We start from the raw sequence: 18,329 nt of genomic DNA, 5'->3' as shown, positions 1-18,329 counted from the left end.
AAAAAAAAAGAAAAGAAAGGGAGTGAAAACATTCAAAAGAGAGCTCAGGTTTATAAGAATCAGCCTTCTGGATCATCATCTTCAGAGTTTTTATGACTGACTTTTCACTTATACAATACAACCACATTTGTAATTACGTCACCCATGAAATGTTTATTGATCCACCTGTTCCCTTTCTGGAAAGAAATAGACACAGAATGGATCCATGTTTTGGGGTTATTTGGACCCAATAGAAAGTGCATAAGAAATGCAATTAACAATACACTGGATTCTTGGAATCACAGATCCAGTGAATCACAGAATGTATGAGGTCTTAAAAGGAGCTTCTGGAGGCCATGTGGTCCAAAACCCCTGCTAACTAAAGCAGGTTGTCCAGGACCATGTCCATATGGCTTTTGATTATCTCCAAGAAGGGAGACTCCACAATCACTCCGGGCAACCTGTCTCAGTGCTCAGTCAACTGCACAGTAAATACTTGCTTTCTGATGTTGACAAAGAACCTCCTGTGTTCCAGTCTGTGCCCATTGCTCCTTGTCCTGTCAATGAGCACCACTGAAAAGAGCCTGGCTCCATCTCTTTGTACCCTTCCTTCAGGTGTTTATAAACACTGATAGGATCCCCTCTGAGCCTTCTTTTTTTCTAGGCTAAACAGTCCCAGATCTCTCAGCCTCTCCTGATAGGAGAGATGCTTCAGTCCCTTGATCATCTTTGTGGCCTTTCATTGCACTTTCTCGAGTATGTTTATATCTCTCTTGTACTGGGATAATGGGGGTGGAAGAAATGTAGAGAAGTTTTTAAGCACCTGAAGGATTATGTAAATTGTTCATCCTACTGAAGGTAAACATAACAACCCCTCAAACACTCTGGAATCATATCATAGAATCATACCATAGAATGGGTTGGGTTGGAAGGGACCTTAAGAATCTCATTCCACCCCCACTGCCATTGGCAGGGGTGCCACCCACTAGATCAGGTTGCCCAGGGCCCCATCCAACCTGGCCTTCAACACCTCCCGGGATGGAGCTTCCACAATGTATCTGGGCAACATGTTCCAGTGCCTCAGCACCCTCTGAGTGAAGAATTTCCTCCTAACTTCTAATCTAAATCTCCCCTCTTTTAGTTTAAAGCCATTCCCCCCTTGTCCTGTCATTGTCTGCCCAAACAAAAAGTTATTCTTCATTTTTTTTATAAGCCTCCTTTAACTATTGAAAAGCTGCAATAAGGTCACCCCTAAACCTTGACTTCTTCAAGCTGAACATCCCCAGCTCTGTCCGCCTTTCTTCATAGGAGAGGTGTTCCAATCCTCTGATCATCTTCATGGCCCTCCTCTGGACCTCTTCTAACAGATCCACATCCTTCTTGTGTTGAGGGCCCCAGACCTAGATGCAGTACTCCAAGTGAGGTCTCATTAGGGCAGAGCAGAGGGGGACAATCACCTCTCTTGACCTGATGTTGTCCTTCTGGGCTGCAAGGGTACACTGCTGGCTCATGTCAAGTTTTTCGTCCAATAGAGCCCCCAAGTCCTTCTCTGCAGGGTTGTTGTCAATGAGTTCTTCCACTCTGTAATCCTGTTTGGAATTGCCCTGACCCAGGTGCAGCACTTTGCACTTAGAACCTCATTAGGTTCACACAAGCCCACTTCTCAAGCTTGTCCAAGTCCTTTTAGATGGCATCCCTTCCTTCTGTTACATCAACTGCACCACTCAGCTTGTTGTCATCTGCAAATTTGCTGAGGGTGCACTCAATCCCACTGTCTATGATGTTGATAAAGATATTCAATAGTACCGGTCCCAGGTCTGATCCCTGAGAGGCACCGCTTGTCACTGGCCTCCACCTGGACATAGAACCATTGACCACCACTCTCTGAGTGCAGCCTACAAGCCAATTCCTTATCCACTGAATGGTCCACCCATCAAATCCAACTCTCTCCAATTTGGAGGTCAGGATGTCACGTGGGACCTTGTCAAAGGCCTAGGTAGATGACATTCGTCAGTCTGCCCTTGTCAAATGATGTAGTCACTCCATTGTAGAAGGCCACCATATCTGTTACCAGTTCACTTTTCTCATCCAACAGAGGGGGTACACTTTCCTTGACTTTTCTTTTCTGAGTAATGTATTTGTAGTTATTCTTGTTATTTTTTGCATCCATTGCCAAGCTCAGTTTCATCTGATGGTGCATGGGAGATGCACAGAAATACTAGTGTGAACTTTGAGTTTTCTGCCACATATACATCACCACACACTTCCAGAAGAAGTCAGCTCAGTCTTGAAAGCTGTGTACCAACAGTAGTGCAGCACAGTGTTATGACCACAGCATTTGCCTCGCTACAGGGTTTATTGTGTTGGGGTGCTGCCCTGCTGACATTTCTAATTTGCTCCAGCTCTGGAGGCCCATTTCTCAGAGCCAGTTTAGGAGTTGCTGCAGGGCACTCAGCGGGTGGTGGAGATGAGACCCTGGTGTTGCACAGAATTCTCACTGATATGTGTCACCAGAAACATCAATTTAGGCCATATAAGGATTAAGTTTGAGACAACAATTTGAAAAGCAGGACCCTTGTCAAGAGGCTGATGAGCCAAGATTCAAGACAAGTTATATGAGGGGGGTGGGCTAGGCCTAGGAAACCTTTATCAGATCAGATTTGTTTCCATTCTGGTTTATTTCTGACTGTGGGCAATGCCAGTTATTTCAAAAGAAATTCAGCTGTAAACTACTGCAATTTATCCCCAGGGAAAGCCTAGTTTTATATTTTTGGCTTGTGTTTTGAACAGAAGATGTATATCTGTTTGAAAAAATGCTGATAAACATTTAAGTTTTTGGAAAAGATGCTCTCCAGTCCCAGGGAAAATGTGTTCTGGAAAGCTCTGGAAGGGATGGTGGAGGCCTCAGAAAGACTCTTTCAGTCTCAAGCCTCAGGGGTATGGAACAAGCTTATATAAGAGCAAAGTCACTTTGGGCTTTACAGGCTTAGGCTAGAAACAGAAATATTTCCAGAAAGATGCAAAATTCACACCTTTCATTGTGTTAAAGGACAGTTTCTTTTCTTTTCTTGAGACAGCATTTTCTCCCCTGTAAAACTGAGGACTGATGACCACATGTTATGTTTTAACTTGGCAGGCAACCAAGAACCATACAGCCACTCACTCACTCTCCTCAGGTGGAATGGGAAAGAAAAACAGAAAGGTAAATGTGAGAGAACTCATGAGTTGAGATGAAGACAGTCACACAGATAAAGTAAAAGCTGCATAAGCAAGCTAAGCAAAACAAGGAATTCACCCACTGCTTACCTCCATCAGGCAGATGTTCATCCATTTCTAGGAAAGAAGGGCCCATCACACAACACATGTAACCATTTCCTGGAAAGATAAATGCCATCACTGCAAGAGCGCCCCCCCCTTATTCCTTCTTTCTTCTTTCCCCTAAGTTTTATTGCTGAGCATGACACCATGTGATATGGGATATCCCTTGGGTCCATTTGAATCAGCTGTCCTCCCAGCTTCTTGTGCACACGCAGCCTCCTCACTGGCAGCATACAGCATCATACCAGAAAATTAACTCTTTCCAAACATAAGACAGAACACAACTCCATTTCCCACACCTCCCATGGAACATCCAGATCCTTCCAAGAAGTTTCATTCACTGGTCAGTCCCTCTCCACCCTGCTAAAACCCAAGTGTCCCTGTAAAGCAGTAGACCAGACGAATGGTGATGTACTCTCAACCTGCTTCCTCCTTCAGAAACACTCAGCTAACTGAAGATTTATTAGACTGTCAGGGAAAAACAAGGCATTCAGGAGACCTTCCTGATCCCATCCTCAAACTCATTAACTTTCTGCTTTCCAAAGTGCCCTGGTGGTGGCATGTTAACGAAGACATGTAATTAGTAAATGATATTGATTACACAACTGTTTGAATGAGGCAAATTGCCCATCTCTAGAGAAAAGGTATAATTTTCTACTGTACATAAATCAAATACAAGTCTCTCAAAAGCACTAGGTAACTAGAGAGCATTTCAAATTGGCTACAAAGTGCTGGACAAAGCACTTGGCAGAAGGAAGGTCTTAGACACAAATGACCTTAGCAGCTCTTTTCTATCTCCAGTTTCTATGATTTCATGAATTTTAATTCTATGCTGCACAATTTAATTATTGCTTGCAAAGAGCTGCAGAAAATTGATTTCCATTTTCTCCTGTAGACAGATCTTTTCCATCATCTGTTAGCTGTGAGGGTGCTGATGTACAGTTTAATTGTTTCTACAGAGACTTTCACGTAAAATTGATTTGAGTCTTTCTAAAGAACTGCACATTATGGCATCACAGAGAGAAAAAAACTCTCAGAGGTAGTCCTAAGAAAACCCCAACCCCCTCTCCAGTAAAACAATCTGATTCTCACCACTTTGAAAGACTACTCAATATCTTATCCTTTAATCATCCTAATATCTTCATATGTCTGGTTTTGAATTGCTACAGACTGTCAGTTCACAAGGAATCAATTCCTTTACCCACTTACTCCACTCATAATAGCCATTTTACCAATGACTGGTTTTGCCTTTTCCTTCTTAGTTAGGGGAGTAATGTATTTCTAGGCTATTTTTGGAAACAGAACAATTCTTTTTCCTCCTGCCCTTGCAGCAGTGTTACTGTTACACCTTCCACTCCTGCTTGTCCTTAAAGAGGTCCTCCAAGCTTCTTCTGAACTGTTACTCTGTTCTGGTTCCTTCCTATTTTGCAGTTGCTCCTGAAGCTGTAGTTACTGTATAGAGAGAAAGAATTCTCAGTGGCTCACCATATAATTTCCTAAATTATGAGCCTGTATATTTATGTATGTCCATGACTTCACATGGTTTACATTTTATTGCCTGTGTATCCCTTATTTTTTCTTTTTGTTATATATTTTTTTTTTTTTTTTTTTTTTTTTTTTTTTTTTTGTATATGTGGTCAACATCTGCCTTGTCCATTCTAGTGCTTCAGACCTGGTGTGTTCTAGAATGAGAATCTGATATAGTCCATTGGCAGAGCTTTCATGCCTAGGCCAATCAATGTTTCTGTTATAAATAACAGGTTTCATGATTTAACATTTCTTGTGAAAAAAAAAAAAAAAAAAAAAAAAAAGACATAGTATTCATTGTTCTAATTCTACTTCTGGACATTTTCATCCCCACAAATTCTCTCTTATGGAAGAAGCAAAGGAACTGGTGGTATGTTTGATCTTTCTATAGCAAGTCATACTTTATAGGATTGGTCTGTAAGGTACACAAGTGCTCTGTGTTACATGGTGATGGATATTTAGAGTGCTATGTTCTTTCATTCCCACTAAACTAAAAGCCTATCATCTGTGACAGCTGTGAAATAGAATTTATAATGCCCCAATTGTTATCATATTATTATTTTTTTTCCCAATGGAGCTATTACTCTTAAATGATTAATGCTCTTCAGCGGCTTCTTATATTTTGCTTCTTGTTTATCTTATTATTATTATTATTATTATTTTTCTTATCTACATTTCATTGATTCTATTGTATAGTCTGATATGGTATAAAACCTAAAGAGATCCCAGACACATAGTCCCTTCAATCTTCTAAGGTTTCTAAAAAGGCCCAAAAATGTCAGGTGTCTAAGATTTCCATCAGTATTAAGATTTTAACTTCACTAGATAATCCTAATATAAATGATTAATTCAGCCTTCTTCATTAGTCCATAAAGGTAACCACTCCCACCATTCATTACAACATAAATTTAGACAAGAGGATTAGGACCTTCAGTAGCATAGATTAACTCACAGGAAAACAAAGTGAATAATTTTTGCAAAGAGGCAACAAATAATAATTTGTATTATAAGCTCTTACTTTTGGAACTGATTTATTTCAACTCCCTGTACCAGAAAGGAGAACACTATGTTCTGTGAATGTTCTGAATAAGAAATTCTCCCTAAAAACACAGCATAATATACAAATAAACACTTTGCCATGGGAAGATAGCAGAAGAAAGGTGTTGAGACTTGTCTAAAGCCACACAGTGTGTTAGTGTCACAGTCCAGATTAGGATTTTGCAAATCACTCATCATTTCTCTCATTTGACCTGGTATCTGAGTGTTACTCAGAGAATCACAAAGAATCCTGACAAGTTTTACCTTTGTTCTTACCACTGGCACTGAAGTAGGATCTGAGAACACATGCATACAATGAAGATTCTACCCCAGCATCCTTCCCTTCAGTGGATAAAACGAAAGTAATCTGGCCAAAAGGTACAAATAAATAAATAAATAAATAAATAGATGAAAGCTGTAGCATACATTCTGTGTGACTGCAAAATAAGTTGAGACAGGTAGGTCTGCTAAGAAATAAATACAAGCAGGGAGATGGTCTTGACACATGTTACTGCTACCATCCAGGTGTTTTTTGGTTTGGTTTGGTTTGGTTTATTTTTTGGACAGAAAATGGAGTGTGGGGTAGATCTCCAGGATCTATCAGAAAAAGGAAGAGCTTGCCAAACATCAGTAATTCTTTCCATAGCTCTTGGAGAAATTTTGTCTGTGATGCCCAGCTATGCATAGGTCAGAAAAACTGCCTATTATTATTATTAGTAGTAGTAGTATTAATAATAATAATAATATATATAGCATATATGATAGTGTATTTACATAGGATATCAACTTTCATTGCAAGTCTTGCTTGAATATCACTGTAGTGACTGACTGTGGTAATCTTTCCATTGTCATTTACCAATACAGTAGCTGTCTCTGATAACACTCTTGTTTCTGGGACATCTATGCCTTGGTTGACCTTCAGGTACATGTAATGACCTAAGCTTCCTTGTAACAGAAGGATATGGACAACTGATTCTGGGACCATTAATTAATTAATTAATTTATTTATTTATTTACCCCCTTTTTATTTCCTAGTTACTTTCTTTAAGAATTTTGTGCCAGATAAAATAACAAAGATAAGGACTTAAATGAATACCTACATACCTACACACTTTTACAGTCAGATCCTATACCATTCGTAGAATCCCTGGAGATAATTACAAATAGGGCATAGAAAGATAAAGCAAAACTTTTAGAGCATTTCTGTCTTTCATAATTCTTATCATTCCTAAAAGTCTGTGGATTTTGATCACTATCTTCAAGACAAAAGACAAAGTTCCCTTTCTTGTCACTCTCCAGCATATGGTAATAGTTCAGTACTTGTAGCTGAAGACTATATGACATTCTTAAAGACTAATGCAATGTCACTTTTTTCCCCATATTGCAGGATTTTATTTTCTGTAGTTCCCTCTATGAATAAAAGGGCAAAGATAAATAGCAACAGCTACCATAACTAGTGATAGCACCCGCCATCACACCAACACAGCTTGAGAATCATAGTGCACTGTTCCAGACACAGGACTTTGAGACATGCCAGCTTTATCCAATTCAATAAATTATTTAATTCACAGTAATTGCAACATCTAGAGCAGTCTTCACTAACCTATTTGGACACAGACAGAAGGGTTTTACTGTGGCAGATGACTACCAGTTGTTACTTCCAAGTTGAGGATAATTATAGAATCACAGAATATCCTGAGTTGGAAGGGACCTACAAGGATCATTGAGTCCAACTCTTGGGTCTGCACAGGACCTCCCAAAAATCAAACTGTATGTCTGAGAGTGTTGTCCAAATGCTTCTTGAATTCCAGCAGGCTTGCTACTGTGACCACTTCCCTGGGGAGCCTGTTTCAGTGCAAAACCACTCTCTCAGTGAAGAAACTTTTCCTAGTATCTATCCCAAAGCTCCCCTGACACAGATCCATGCTGTTCCCTCGGGTTCTGTCACTGTCCCCAGAGAGCAGAGCTCAGCGCCTGCTCCTCCGCCCCCTCCCCTCCCCCTCCCTCGCCCCCCCATGAGGATGCTGCAAGCTGCCATGAGGCCTCCCCTCACCCTCCTCTTCTCTAGGCTGAACAGACCAAGTAACTTCAGCTGCTCCTCATACATCTTACCCTCTAGACCCTTCACAATCTTTGTTGACCTTCTTTGGATTCTCTCTAATAGTTTTATGTCCTTCATATATTTTAGCACCCAAAAATGCACACAGTACTCCAGGTGAAGTGCAGAGCACAACAGGAAAATCACTTCCCTCGACTGGCTAACAATGCTGTGCTTGATGCACCCCAACATACAGTTGGCCCTTTTGGCTGCCAGGGCACATCGTTGATTCATATTCAACTTACTGTCAACCAGAACCCCTAGATTCCTTTCCACGGAAGCTGTTCTCCAGCCTCTTGTCTCCAGTCTGTACATATATCCAGGGTTGCCCCTTCCTAGGTCCAGAATCTGGCACTTGCTCTTGTTAAAATTCATATTGTTGGTGACTGACAAGCCCTCTAATCTGTCAATATTTCTCTGCAAGGCCTCTTTCCCATCAAGGGAGTCAACAGCTCCTCACAATTTACTGTAATCTGCAAACTTGCTTAGTATACCTTCAAGTCCTGCATCCAAGCAATTTATGAAAACTAAAAAAACTGGCCCTAAAATGGAGCCCTGGAGAACCCCACTAGTGACTGGCTGCCAGCCTGATGTAAAACCATTTACTATAAGCCTTTGAGCCTGACACGTCAACTAATCGTTCACACATCACATGTATTAGTCTAGCTGTATGCTGGACATTTTTTTTCAGAAGGATATTGTGAGAAATGGTATTGAAAGCTTTGCTGAAATCCAAAAAGATTACATCAACTAACATCCCTTGGTCCCTAGATGGTAGTCTTGTCATAAAGGGAAGTTAAGTTCCTTAAGCAGGACATTCATCTCATGAACCTGTGTTGGCTGTGGCCAATGACTGTGTTGTCTTTCAGGTGTTTTTCAGTAACTCCCAGAATAATCTTCTCCATAAGTGTACTAGGCACTGAAGTGAGATTGACAGGCCTGTAATTACCAGGGTCTTCTTACTTATCCTTGAAAATTGGAAATAATGTTTGCCAGCTTCCTGCCAACCAGGACCTCTTCAGATTCCCAAGACAGTTGAAAAATAATTGAGAGATGTCTCATGATGACATCAGCCAGCTCTTTTGAGTACCCTGGGATGATCCCATCAGGTATCATACTTACATGCATCCAGCTAGAGCAGTAAATTCCCCACAGTCTCAGACCTGGCTGGGAGATTATCATTACTACAGTCATGGTCCTCCAACTCAGGTCTCTGGTGGTCCCAGGGCCCATCATCTGTGTTGAAGATAGAGGCAAAAAAGGCATTAAGCATCACTGTTTTGTCTACATCCCTATTTGTGAAATGATCATCCTCATCAAGTAATGGACCAGTGTTATCTCTGGTACACCTTTTCCTGTCAAGATATATATATATAAAAAGCCCTTTTTTTTTTGGTCCCCCACAGTACTGGTCAGCTTCAACTCTAATTGAGCTTTGCAGCATGGATTTTCTCCCTACAATGGCGAACAGCATCTCTGTAGTCCTCCCATGACCTCATTTCCAGTGACCATACATTTCCTTTTTTTTTCTACTTAAGCTCTAGAAGAAGATCCCTGCTTAGCCACACCAACCTGCTCCACCTGCTTGACTTCCAACTTTTTGTAATTGCCTGTTCCTGTGCTCTTAAGAGGTGGTACTTAAAAAGTCACCAGCACTGACAGACTCCAATGCCTTTAAATGAAGTTTCCCAGGTGAACTTACTAACTAGTTCCTCAGCAGCCTGAAGTCTGCTATCCCCATATCCAGGGCTGAAGTTTTGGTGGTAGTTTTCCTTCTATCACCAAAGATTTTAAACTCAACTACTTCATGGCACTCCCCTTCCAAACATAAATCTTTTATTAATTGGTCAAATGTTAAATGTCAGCCTTATTTTTAGGGGACCAGAGATCTCAAAATTCATAAGTCCTGATACATTTTGTAAAAATGGGCTGTTAGACAACAGAAAATGACTCTATTAGTTCTTCATTGAGGGTAATGATGGAGTATGATTTGAGTCTTTGTTAACTACAAGAAAATATACACCAGAGGTCAAGCTTGAGATATAAACCTATGGGAATCAAGACCTTGTTAACCTGAATATAAATAGAGTGAATTTTAGTAACAGATACTCCTAACATTTCATGTTGTATATATGAAGCTGGGAGCTCTGGAGCCAATATTATCATAGTAATAAGCTTTTCTACTTGTGACTAAAAATAAGAGATGTGAATGTAGACGATGTGGTAAATAGGACATTGAGAACAAGATTGCTTGTGAAACCTGTGATTACAGCAAGAAAATAACAAAAACTGTAGAGGAAGAAAGAGGATAAATGAAATAAACTTTTTGTATGGATTAATATCAAAGTGATCTTATATAAACCTAATAAAAATACTGAAAACTGAGAAGAGAATTAGTAACTTATTATAACATGTTGCATGTTGGAGGTAATGTCAAATGACAGTAGACTAACTAACGTGACATTCTTTATCTGAATCCACATAAAGCAAGCTTTGCTTTTAACACTTCAGTTCTGAAATAGTCTAATACTTCACAGTCTTTCTTTCAGTGTATGTAAAATTTGGTCTGTGTATGTCTGTATTTGTTGATATGTATTAAAGCATACTGAATTTGTGTGCCTTCTGTGCATTTTCTTACTTGTTCCATCCACGCTGTTTGGAAAGATCAAAGGGAATGAGTACAAAAAGGTAAAATACTGGATTATTGTTAAGGTATGATTAAGGTATGATTTTCTTTGAAGTAGCAAGATTTGCCACATAAAGCAGGATTACAGTTGACTGAAGAACTTGGAATTTAATTGAAGAAAGTTGTGTACAGGTATGCTTTTATAAATTTGGTTTCAATGGGACAAATTCATATGTTCAGGATTATAGTGGATTCAGAGCAGTATTTGCATATCCACATAGCCTCATAGTTCAACAACTCATTTCCTACCACACAGCTCTGATAAAAACAGCTCAATATGGTTGGAATGTAACAGAGGAGAAGAGTGTTTTTTAACAGCTTCTTGCTGTAGGTTAAGCAGGAGAACAGGAGCTTTTCATCTATTCCTTTGTAGACCTGAAGTGAAGAATTTCAGGGCAGGATATAGATTTAGTGATAAACAAGTGAAGTGGTTAGAACCTCTTGGTCTAATAATATTTTACTTCATTATTATTATTATTATTATTATTATTATTATTTTAAATTGAGTTTATTCCAAATCATAGTCCATTCATTTATTTGTTTAAGTAGTTTCCACAGTAATTGGCTGTAGCAAACACACAAAGTCTTATATGGCTGGTATGATGGCTCTGCCATTAATTTATAAAAATAAATCAGAACTTAGATGTCACTTTGCAGTCCCATATAGGGAATCAATATCCAGCTGGAAAATATGCTAGTTTAGTTTACTTTTTTTTTTTTTTTTTTTCATAAAGCAGTAATGCAATTTGTTTTCAAGGTTAATCAATACCCCAAGACTGCATAACAGCATAAAGACTGGTAAGCACAAGCCAATACTTTGGGTCCTTATTGTTTCCAGTGTGTAAAATGGCTTTCGGTGAACAAAGAGATCATCAGAATACACACACAAACCAGAAGCCATATTGTTGTATATCTTTCCAATAAAAGGTTATTCCCTGTTTTTAATTTCCTGAAGCTGTATGAGTATTTTCTCAAAAAATGGCAACAAGCACCTTCTAGAGTTGTTTGGGAGACAAGAATTTTCCATTTTTATTATCATCTCAGGGGTTTCAGAATTTGTTTTGTCCTGCTGTTTTTGGAAGAAAAAGTGAATTTGAGCAAAAATTGCACTGGAAAACATTTTCCCCTCTTAGGAGAAATAAGAAAAAGACCAGCCCCACCACTGCAATGTATATTGAGAGACAGACAGAACAATTGTGCCACTGAGGGGGACTAAGGTTCAAATACTTGCTTTGTCTCTTTGGACCATCTAGATCACTGCCATACACTCTGGACTACAAAATTAGCCTATTGTCCTCATTAATAGATTTAAAATTATTTAAATACTCAACAAAACCAACAGCAGTCAAGAACAGCCTTTCTGAAGTAGCAAAATAGGTCCAAACCTATTAAAATACCTTCACAACCACAATATTCAGTGTTTGTCCTCAATAAAACTATAACATCCACTAAACATCCACAAACCCTATATTTGTGTATATAAAATAAACTGAACTTCCTAAAACCACTAAAACTGATAAAAAAAAAAAAAAAAAGAAAAAAAAACTCCTTTGCACCAAGATAAGCTTTTCAACAGCAGATAAATGATAGAAGTATCCATTATTGGCAGAACATTTTTCACCAAATAATAGCTCTATTTCTGAGCTGTCAGGGAGACAAATCTTCTTGCACATCTGGAAAACTGACATTTGTTATTCTAATAGATAATGAAACATACTGATTTGATAGACATACTGTTTTTACACTTACTACAAACTTTTCGCCCATGTGCTGATCTCTCTCTATACATAACAAAATACCTCTCTCCTCCAAAAAACAAAAACAAAAAAAAACAAAAACAAAAAAAACCTATTTTTTTAATCTCAATTCAAATAAATTATAATTCCAAATAAAATCATTCATGATTTTTAAGAACATATTTAGCTTTAAGTTTCATGTTTTGACAGACCCAATGAGATGGTTTTGTTTTCAGTAGCTTGTTTCTTGTTTCCAGCTATTTCTGTTGGACCAAGAAGGTATATATTACCTGTTCCTATTACACTTGCCTCTTTTTTTTCCTCAGAGCATTAGTTACATTTCCTACCATTAAGCTTTATTCTTCATGCTTCAATTCAGTCCCTGTAAGCAACAAAATTGAAATCTATTATTTGAGGTAGATTACGTTTTGTTATAGAATCAGAGAATGGTTTTGGTTGTAATGAACCTTAAGGATCATCTAATTCCGACTTCCCTGCCATTGGCGGGGACACTAGACCAGGTTGCCCAAAGCCCCATCCAGCCTGGCCTTGAACTGTTCCAGGGATGGGGCATCCACAACTTCTCTGGGCAACCTGTTCCAGTGCCTCACCACCCTCTGAATATATAATTTATTTTTCTGGAAGGCTGATAGCTTTCTCTAGCTGTTAGAAGTTCCAGTCCTCAGGAAGATACTAAAAAATGTTATGTAACTTGTTTTCGTAGTAATTCTTGTGGTCTTGGCTACATAAAATAATCCAGAAGGTCAAAATAAAGCCACCTGCCCATTCTGCTACCACTCCAAAGATGCAGTTGTCAGATGTCTCTCCATGTCTCACTGCATGTGACATGCTATTGCTCAGAAGGCACCTAGTCAACACCATATTTTGACACAGAGTGAACAAAATGGACCTAAGTGAAAGAGACTGAAAACAGTAGGTCATTCACAAAGGTGACTGAGTAAAGATGTACCTGAAAGGATTGATGTAAGGAATGTAAACCATGCCATTTTGTTTACATTGAGTACAGGAGTTACAGGAGTAGATGTAAAGCAGTAGAGTTAACAGTCAGAAAGGTTAAAATGGATAAAATGTAAATGATATTTCAGTCAATGTCAAATTCATCTGCCTATTATATGTATTTTTCACAGCTAAGAGGAATGAAAGAAAAAAAAATCATTATTCTCATGTTAGAAGGTATAACTGAATATGCCCCATAAGTAACTATCTTGAGTAAGATATATATCAATTATTAATAGAAGTTATTTTTAATGGTAAAAAGAAAGGTATATCACACAGTGCATAGTTAGTATGAATGGAGAACACTAAATATAAATTAGATGTAATATAAAAATCCTTTCATTTACTTATTTCTGGACATAAAATGTTTAGGATAATGAACAGACAGGGTAAACATCAGACAAGATAATGATGGTTTGCATACATTTATTTGCAGGTAAGTAGGAGTACTGTTTGTGAGGAAACAGAGGGTTAGATCTCATTTTTCCAAAAAAAATATTTTAAAAAAATCAAAATTATGATTTTAAACAGACATAAAAAATCACTTGCTCTCTAGTGCAATTGAAATAAAAAGTAGGCTGCCATACACTTTAAGAGGGCATAGAATCATAGAATCATAGAGTATCCTGAGATGGAAGGGACCTACAAGGATCATCAAGTCAACTCCTGGCATCACACAGGTCTACCCAAAAATTCAAACCATATGACTAAGTGCATAGTCCAAACTCTACTTAAACTCTGACAGGCTTGATGCCATGACTGCATCCCTGGGGAGCTTGTTCCAGTGCACGACAACCCTATTGGTGAAGAACCTCTTGCTGATATCCATCCTGAATCTACCGTGTTGCAGCTTGACTCCATTCCTGCAGGTCCTATCAGTGGTCACTAAAGAGAATTGATTGGCACCTGCCCCTCCACTCCCTCTCGTGAGGAAGCTGTAGACCGCAATGAGGTCTCCCCTCAACCTCCCCCCCCTTTTTTTTTTTTTTTTTTTTTTTTTTTTTTTTTCAGGCTGAACAGGCCTAGTGACCTCAGATGCTCCTCATACGTCTTCTCCTCTAGGCTCTTCAGCATCTTTGTAGCCCTTCTCTGGACACTCTTGAAGAGTTTCATGTCCTTTTTGTACTGTGGTGCCCAGAACTGCACACAGTCCTCGAGGTGAGGCTACACCAGCATGGAGTAGAGTGGGACAATCACTTCCCTAGACCAACTAGCAATGCCGTGCTTGATGCACCCCAGGATACAATTGGCCCTCCTGACTGCCAGGGCACACTGTTGGCTCAATATTCAGCTTGCTATCAACCAAAACCCCCAGATCCCTCTCTGTAGGGCTGCTCTCCAGTATCTCATCACCCAGTCTGTAGCTATAGCCAGGGTTGCCCCATCCCAGGTGCAGGACCCAGCACTTGCACTTGTTAAACTTCATGCGGTTGGTGATTGCCCAGCTCTCCAATCTGTCCAGATCTCTCTGAAAGACATTTCCACCCTCAACAGAGTCAACAACTCCTGCCAGTTTAGTATCACCAGCAAATTTTCTCAAAAATCAAATGTGTTTCAAAATTTGTTTCAAATTTGTTTCAAAGGCCTTTCAGTCCATTCCCTTACCCTAAGAAAGATTACATAAGAGCAAGCTTCAGTCTCATATCTCTTAAATGTTTATCTAAATTGCTCTTTAAATATCCTGATATCTAGTGAAAGACTCGACAGCTTCTTTTATCGAGCTAATGTAGCATTTCACTATCTTACCATTAAAAACTTTTTTTGGCTAAAACCCACCCTAATCTTCTGAGCTAATTCATACACATCATGTCTTGTCCTGTTCATTGTGACTACTGTCACGTCCCTCCATATTCTTCCCTTCACTAGACTAAACAAGCCCAAATCTTTCAATCCTTTCTCACAAGTCTTGTTTTCTGGACCTCTAATAATTCTTTTTGTTCACCTCCAGATTCTTGCCAATTGGTACAGACGTTTCTTGAACTGATATCTGCCTTTAGCTGGACACAGTATCTTAGCTGAACTTTTACTCGTATGGAGAAGTATTACTTCCCATATCTTATACAGCACACCCCCATTTATACAGCCTGTAAGAGTACTTATTTTATTAGCTCAATCACATTCAAATTCCCTTCTGTAGAACAACTTTCTACTCAGTTGTTTCAGACCTTGTATTTATCGTCTTGACTGTTCTTATCAAAGTACAGCATTTACTCTTCCTCACCTTTTTCTTCTAATTGGAACATTTATTCAAATTCTTGAGTTAAGGAAAAAAAAGCAACACTTAGTTTCTGAATTCAAAAGACAAGATGTTGCAATCCAAAAGAGGAATTCTACATACAATGATGGAAAGAGAGAAAAAAATATATGTTGCCATATAAATTTGGATGCAATTTTACTACTCCAAAGTTATCATTAACACAATCTAAATTCAACTATTACAAATGGCTATAGTAAAGTGACCGGGAGTATGAATAACTTCATTTTGGCAGCATTTGAATCCTGACGTAGTAAAAGGAATCAATTACTTCTTATTTGTCTTTTGTAAATAAAAATACAAATATATGTGCTTATTATGCATATGAATTAATAGAAGGGCTTCAGAGGAAGGTAAATGGATGCATAGGATTTACTGTCTTGTCAGAAAGTAGGAAAGAAAGGTCAGAAAAAGAACAACATTTTCTTCATTTCCTGTTACATTTTAGAGTAAAAAATGTAATTGTCTTCAAATAAATGAAAAAATCCAGATCACCAAAGCAATACTTCAGTCCCAAGTCATTTTTATTAGAAAAATAAATTGTTCCATTGTCAACAGAACACATGAATCCAAATTTCCTGGAATTCTAAATTTTGTAACTACAAAGTTTAGGTTGAACTGTCCTCTGAATTACAAATTCTGGCCAAAGCGTGTTTTGTGACTAGAGCACTTCCATTGCCTTGCTGCTTAGTTGTTGCTCTGATTTCAGATATTACATTTGAGCTTGTGAACCAGGTTTTCACTCAGTAAAGATTACCTTGGTTCTACTGTCCCAGATGCCAATTTATTGTAATTTGCAGTTTAGTCTTTGAAAACTGCAGTGTCAAATCTGGCTGAAATTGGAAAGGGGTTTCAAAGGCTTATTCTGTTCAGAGGGGAGAATAACAGACATCAAAATTAGTTGTTGACATCAATCTTGTTTTCTTATGAAATTAAGCTAGAAAGCCTGTTGCTTTTTGTCTACTATCAAGTGTCTTCCTACCAAATACAAGCTGCTTTTTTCAGGCTTTCTAGAAATAAAATTCTGCTTGGGATCCAAAGTAAGGTCTGTCTATAAAAGAAACATTTAGAGATCATTTAGGGATCATCTGGCTGAAAAAAAAAAAAAAAAAAAAAGGCTCAAAAGGCTCCCATGGGTCAAAGAGAGATTGGGTAAAAATTCTACAAGCACTGAGACAAGGGGTAAAAATGAAAATTGAAATTTCATGCTTAATTGCAGCTGGCATCGGTGAAATCCACTCTCCAAATTCACTCTGCAGCAATGACAAAGACATTACAATTACACTACCATTTAATTACCAGTGGCAATAATATCAAAGAAACCAATTAGAAACACATTAGAATTTGAGCCAGCCAAAACTTTTAGGTTTTGAATTCTAATTTATTTACACATTTCCCCTCCTAATATAGAACTATTTGGAATATCAAATTTCAAAAGCAAACTGTGGAAAAACACTGGAATATGCTATGAAAATTCATGAGATCTCAACCTAGGTGATATCTATGGTCATATATCTGAAAAGTGAAGCAATATCCCAAGAGTCAATTTTCAGTTCTGATGTATTTTCTTTTATTTTTTCCCAGAAAGGAAACAATATGCAGCCCTTCTCTTTTCCCTTCAAAGCCAAAGAATTTACAGGGTATTAATTATATATAATTCCACTTAAAATACATTTCTGTGCAAAAGGATTATAAAAAGAGGGAGGAAAAATAATCCAGCAAAATTTTCTCTGATATATTTTGTAACTGATCATTAAATTGTTGATTTTTCCTACCTTGTTGGTTTTCCAAGGTTCCCTCTGCCTTTCCTTCAGAAATTCTTTGCATTGTTGCAACAGCAGTTCCTAGTTCATTAGTTCAGGCTTATGTATCCAGTCCTTTTAAATGGGGTTCCCTCAGTCATTTTCTGGTCATGCAAGTAACCTTCTTCTCAAATAGTTTTGTTTTGTTTTGTTTTCCTTCTCTCTCTCAAAAGCAAATCTACCAGTATTATATTTCCCTATCAGAGAACAAATATATGAATTAGAAATTCTTCCTTCTTTCCCCCACAACAGCCCATTGATTTCATGCACACTTTCCCAGAAAATCCAGCAGCTTCACATTCTTCCTGCCCCCAGATCCATCGAGTTTCCCATTCCCACAGTCTTCTCTGGCACCGCTGAACACACCATGCTTGTTATTCCCAAGGACTCAATAAAAAGCACAGAAGCTGGGTGTCTTCTCTGGCAGCTCTTCCTTATAACAGCACCAGCAGAACAGGGACAGCTGATGGGCTGCCTTGCAAGCCTGTGTTAACAGCACAACATGACAAACCAGTCTTCCTGTAGGCTCTAATATTTGGCTGGTTGGCAGGCTAGGAAGTGGTAGAATCCAACCTCCCTTGCTTCTGTACGTTAGATAGGAAAAAAAAAAAAAAAAAAAAAAAAAAAAAAGCGCCTTCCCTCCCTCACTGTTATCAGAGCAAGACAGGCTTAAATACTTTCACAATGTGCAGACTATGTATACAGCCACATTCTCTTTTTTTAAACTAGAGAAGGGAAACACTTCCCACTTCTACATCACCTGCCTCTCCATGACTTGCTGGAGATGTGATTCCTGCTGTATACACCTGCCTCTCCTGCTTACAGTGTGTGTGTGTGTTTGTGCATGTGTGTGCATGTGTGCGTGTGTGTGTGT

General features: G+C 38.5%; 1 long non-coding RNA gene across 2 annotated transcripts in view; it reads right to left on the bottom strand.

Moving 5' to 3' along the window:
- LOC118157702 overlaps positions 1 to 17,983 on the bottom strand; it is a 34,505-nt gene extending 16,522 nt beyond the window's left edge. The window contains exons 1-3 of one of the 2 annotated variants that reach the window (XR_004746705.1): positions 17,429 to 17,983; positions 9,083 to 9,196; positions 3,286 to 3,312 (exon numbers count right to left, since the gene is read on the bottom strand). This is a non-coding gene — a long non-coding RNA (uncharacterized LOC118157702). The remainder of the gene's footprint in view (positions 1 to 3,285; positions 3,313 to 9,082; positions 9,197 to 17,428) is intronic. The other variant, XR_004746704.1, reaches the window with a different exon arrangement.
- Positions 17,984 to 18,329: the final 346 nt, after the last annotated feature.

The sequence above is a fragment of the Oxyura jamaicensis genome, chromosome 1 (genome assembly GCF_011077185.1).
Source record: "Oxyura jamaicensis isolate SHBP4307 breed ruddy duck chromosome 1, BPBGC_Ojam_1.0, whole genome shotgun sequence".
Taxonomy (NCBI): domain Eukaryota; kingdom Metazoa; phylum Chordata; class Aves; order Anseriformes; family Anatidae; genus Oxyura; species Oxyura jamaicensis.
The sequence above is the reverse complement of the archived record's forward strand: the minus strand, read 5'-3'. Positions and strand labels throughout refer to the sequence as shown.